At 40.5% G+C, this 5326-nt stretch overlaps 1 pseudogene; it reads right to left on the reverse strand.

The window, feature by feature from the left end:
* Nucleotides 1–3307: 3307 nt before the first annotated feature.
* LOC121161016 lies at nt 3308–4620 on the reverse strand (annotated as a pseudogene).
* Between the last annotated feature and the right edge of the window lie 706 nt (nt 4621–5326).

A 5326-nucleotide genomic window follows, 5' to 3' on the forward strand; every position in this document is an offset into this window, starting at 1 on the left:
ATTATATGGCATGACTATGCCTGATAATGTGTCTATTCCCCCGTTTTATGTCCCTGTTTTCCCACTTATATGTTAGAATCCTAACCCAAGTGAATTAATTAGAGCTGGAGCCACTGGGAGTTAGGTCATGAGAATCCAACCCTTAGGAATGAGATAGATGCTTTTATAAGAAAGTCAGAGAGATGATTTGCTTTTCGTGCTGAGGGTTTGAGGAGTAGTTGGTTGTCTGCAGCCTGGAATAAGGCTTTGAGCAAAATTTGATAATCCTGCTACTATGATCTCTGACTTTCAGAATCTAGAACTGTGAAAAATTTCTACTGTTGAGTATCCATCTGTTCTATGATACTTTGTCTATCATCCCAAGATAGCTAAGATTTCACCTTCAAAAACTATTCGAATGGTACTTTGCAGAAGATTATAGAAGTCATATATAGACTGATGAGGATAAAAAATATCCCCCAGAAACTGTCCATTTATTGAATCCATGTTCCCATGTCATATACAATACCAAAGGTGTGATTCCATGTGATAAGTTCACACTGTGTTGGGCAGATGAACAAGCCATTTCGGTCTAGTGAGATACATGCTGTACTGGAGAGTGATATGCTAAGCATTTATGAGTATGGGGCAGTTAACACTAAAATAATAAATGAGATTTATTCTAAATATTTGATGGAGAAGTTGTGGCTTATCAAGAGGTTAAAAGTGTAACAAAGAAAATGTGTAATGGAAGCAATGTTAGAAAATTTTGAACACAGGAATGGCATATGGAAAATTGTGGAGAATCACCCTCAAAAAGCACCTATAGTTTTGCTTTGTTTAGTACCCTATTAAAGAGATAATTGGAGAATTATAGAATGGATACTAGTGGGTCAGCATTGTGAAATGGCTGGTTAAGTCGCCAGCTGCACTAGTGAAATCCATATGGGTTCTGATTCATGTCCCAGCTGCTTCACTTCTGATTCTCTCCTTGTCAATGTCCTGGGAAAAGCAGCCAAAAATGCCCAAGTGTCCCTGCCATCCACACAATAGACCTGGATGAATCTCCTTGCTTCTAGCTTCGCCATGAGCAGCCTTGACTGTTGCTGCCATTTGGGGAGTTAAATAGCAGATTGAGTCTCATTTTCTTTCTCTATCCCTCCTTTTCTGTAACTCAGACTCCCTAATAAATATATATGCATATTTAAAATAATGAATTATATGTGTAATTAACTCACATCAGAAGTGTGGTGTTTTTCATCATTGTTTTCAGTAGCTACTCAGGTTCTCCAATTGAGACTTTTGTCTTTCTTGTTTCATTTATCTTTCTCAATTCACTGATACTGTGATTAAGTGCTTACAATACATATGTCTAACTTTTATTTTTCTTGTGGCACTACAAAACCATGGTGTGCAAAAGTGAAAGTGGAAACAAACCAGATCCTTTTCTTTTTTTTTAAATTATTAATTACATTGCATTATGTGACACAGTGTTATGGGCACTGGGAATCCCCCCCTCTCCTCCCCAAACCCTCTCCCTATGGTGGATTTCACCACCTTGTTGCATTACCACAGTTCAAATTCAGTTGAGGTTCTTTTCTTGGAAGTATCTACCAAGTATAAAGTCCAGTGTCTTATTATCCTAGTGCGTTCAACGGTTTCTTGGTGAGACCATCTCTTGTCTGAAGGTAAAGGCAGCAAAGTATCATCCCAATCAATTAAAAGCCCGACATAACATTAACAACAATTTACAACATTATGACATTAATTGACATCGTATTGATTAACAGTATGTTAATAGGAAAATGCGGGTTCTTAACTACATCCTGTGACTTCTTCATAGACATTTCAATTTTTGGTTTATATTCAACTGGATTCCATACACCTAAAATGGCTATAGATTACTTACTACTCAGTTGTCTCGTCTATTTTTATTTTAGTATTTAGCTGTTTATAGTGTTGAAGCATGATTTTGCTGAACTTAGTTGTTTTTTGGATGGTCTGAACTGGCTTATAACTCTAGCAAGACTTGGATTACTACTCAGCTATTTTTAAAAAATGAAATGCAGTTCTTTGTGGTCAAATGGGCCCAACTGGAATCCATTATGTTAAGAGAAATGAACCAATCCCAAAAGGTTAAATACCACATGTTTGCCTTAATTTGAGATGAAAACCAGATTCTTCTTAAGGAAAGGTAAGGTGTGTCATTGTGACAAGCTGTGAGAATAGAAGCTCAGGTGAGGAGAGATGCTAAGGTGAAAATCAGTCAACCAGAGGCAACCAAAATTACTATGGACAGAATGGAAGTATTCCAGAGAGAGCCAAAGCAGTGATAGAATGAATAAATGTAAATGTGCACTAACAGAGTATCATTCAGGCAATTGTAAAATGAAATACTGACAATAAAACCCTGCAGCCAACAATGGAACTGGAGGTTATTCATTATGTTAAGTAGAATAAGCCAAGCACATAAAGCTGAACACGGCATGTTTCCTCTCATAAATATATCAGTATCTATCATTCAATTCATAGCACAGAAGCTGAGTTCAGCGGCATTCCTGCAAGTGGATGCTATGCTTGCTTTATTTTAACACCTTTGAAGACAACTGGATTGTGGCACAGAATTTCATCATTAGAACTCAGTTGTTTATGCAGGCCCCATCCATTCAAGAGAATCCATTCAGATAGATTTTTTTTTTTTTTTTTGCTGTGTACTCTACAAGGATACTGCCTCATCTTTCTCCACAGCTGATATGGAGTGCAGGCAAAAGATTTCTTAGTTGTACAATGTGCCCCTGTGGGAGGCAGTGAGACAAAGTAGAAAAGGCACCACATTGATTCTAACAGGGTCCCGCTAGCGAGAGATGAGCACAAGTGAACCAAGAGCTTCCGTTTAAAGTTCTGCGAAGAACATAATCTGCAGTACATCACATTTTGTCCATTTTTAAAATGTTATTCCATCACATATTTTAAGCAGGAAAAATATTTAAAATGTAGTAAATAGTAAAAGTGTGACAGATTCTTGAAGACATTAACCAGACCCATAACTACAGCTCTTAAGCATTAACACTGAAAATGCCAGATCAGAAAGCACTTCATTATCTGAAAGAGGATTTTTAAAAATTATTTAGACCTTTATTAACAGATGCTTGCAGTTTGTTGACTTTTTTGAAAAAAAAATCAAGTGGTAAACTTTTATTACAAATTAAAAATGAAGTTCTTAAAAATCTCAACTTGACCAGATATGAAACAATTTAAAAACCTTTAAGGATGTATTGAGAAAAACCAGGCTTTTTAAAAAAAACATGTTTGTCATTACCAAAAAGAGACCTCTTTAGGTAAAAATAATAAAAACCCCATGCTGCATAGATAATGCAGATAGTTCTAGTTATCTGGTCAATGGGCATAAAGCAAGCACTTGAGGTCTTCAGCTCCAATCTTTTGGTCATTGCTTATTGCTGGAATTTTATATTCATTTCTTCTTATTGGATGACTAAACCGGATGATAGTAGAGATGTTAAGCCAGCATTTTTACTCAGCCCTTCCTTGCTCAGCCTCGGGAGCGGACGAATTCTCAGCTGGTGGATCGGCTGCTTTTGGCTGTTTGCCATCTTGTGGTTTAGGGGTGTCTGGGCGTCTGCGTCGGTAATTGACGTTTCAGCGGTACCGACGTTGAGGTAGCTGCTGACCCTGGGTCTCATCTCCTTGGTTTTCCTTTTCCTCTTCATCACTGTCCTCTCAGGGCTGTCTTTGGCGAGGAGGACCTCTGCGGAATCATGGTGTATAAGCTCATACATGTTCTGTCTCACGGGTCTACCTTGTTCTGCACCCTGGTTGTTGGCACCTTCCATCACTTCTCCCTGCACAGGAGGGTTGGAATACTGTGGTTGACGCCCATAGACTCTCCGCATGTAGTAAAGTGGGAACCTTAACCTGGGGAAGGGCCGGCATTGCTGGGCCTGGCCTTCAGGAGCACTCTTCGATTCCTCACTCTCTTCCCCACTCTCACTAATCAGGTAATTCTGCTGGTAATTGGGTGGAGGACCGCTAGATGTAGGTAGTGTCTATAAAGGTTATGGTCTGCTGCATATTTACTGCCTTGTACTGGAACTCCACCAGGACCTGTAATGTTTGCTGCCTCCACACCCTTTTTCTCCTTCAACAACATCAAACTCCACAGTCTCTCCATCTCCTACACTGCGAAGGTACTTCCTGGGGTTATTCTTTATGGCAGTCTGGCATACAAATACATCTTCCTTGTCATTCCTATTGATGAAACGGTGTCCATTCCTTACATTGAACCATTTTACTGTTCCCAAAAGCTTCGTTACGAAGACCTTCTTGTCCCCGCCTGAGGCTCTGCAGACTGAGGCCTCCTGGGCCACCACTCCCTGCACCGCTGCCCTGTGCCGGACTGAGGGTGCTGGCAGCTGCTGGGTCTCAGCCTCGCTGCTAGCTGCACAAAGTTGCGGTGATGGTGACGGGGAGGGGTGAGGGGGACAGCTGCGGCAGATAAGGCCTCTCCCGGGTGTGATGCTAACTAGGCCGGTGGTGGCAGTGGGGCTCTTCAGGGCTCTCTGGGGTCCGCTCTCCGCTCCAGCTACCGATCGAACTCCCGAAAGAGGATTTTAAGCTTGACATCTCTACTGATACTTTGCTTTGATTGGAGATCCTGCCAATAGATTTGATCATTGTTCTGCTTGCCTAGTGGAACCTAAATTTTCATTTGCAGCTGTCACTTTGCAGAGACTTGCAAACTCTCAGATCATTAAAGTGGCATGCCATGTGATTCATATTTGACAGACAATCGAGTCCTAAAAATATCTGTCATGATCAGCGCTGATGTTCTACAAGGATATTTTCAGCTTCTTGTTCTTTATCCCTCTGCAAAAGACACTGTTCCTGGTGAGTTAAAAGCAGCAGAAGAGGTAGCATTATTTAAGGCAGCAGGTTATTGTGGTACACAGTTTGCCACAGGGATTTGGTTCAGAAGCAGGAACACATACAATCCAACGATTGTTTAATCTCTGTTGATGCTTGGAGCCCATGCATCAGGCCCTATACACTCCCATGTTTCTCAAGTAGCCATAACTCTTGTTTTCAAATGGCCTAATCAGAACTGCTGTCATTGTTCCTTGGTTGGATAGGTGATTTCATTTTGTCCAAGGCCATTATGATCTCTCCTTGTTCATATTCGTAGTTGGTATGTTAGATTGCAAGGCCTTGCATGCATTCTCAAATTGACAAGTCATGACAGGAAATGCTGGGAAGGCTACATGCAGTGTGAAAAATAGCATCAAAGTATCATGACATGATTAATCTATGGTTTCCTCCACTTCACTGTTGC

The sequence above is a fragment of the Ochotona curzoniae genome, unplaced genomic scaffold, assembly GCF_017591425.1.
Source record: "Ochotona curzoniae isolate NIBS_2020 unplaced genomic scaffold, NIBS_Ocur_1.0 contig_4612, whole genome shotgun sequence".
In the NCBI taxonomy this organism is placed as follows: Eukaryota; Metazoa; Chordata; class Mammalia; order Lagomorpha; family Ochotonidae; genus Ochotona; species Ochotona curzoniae.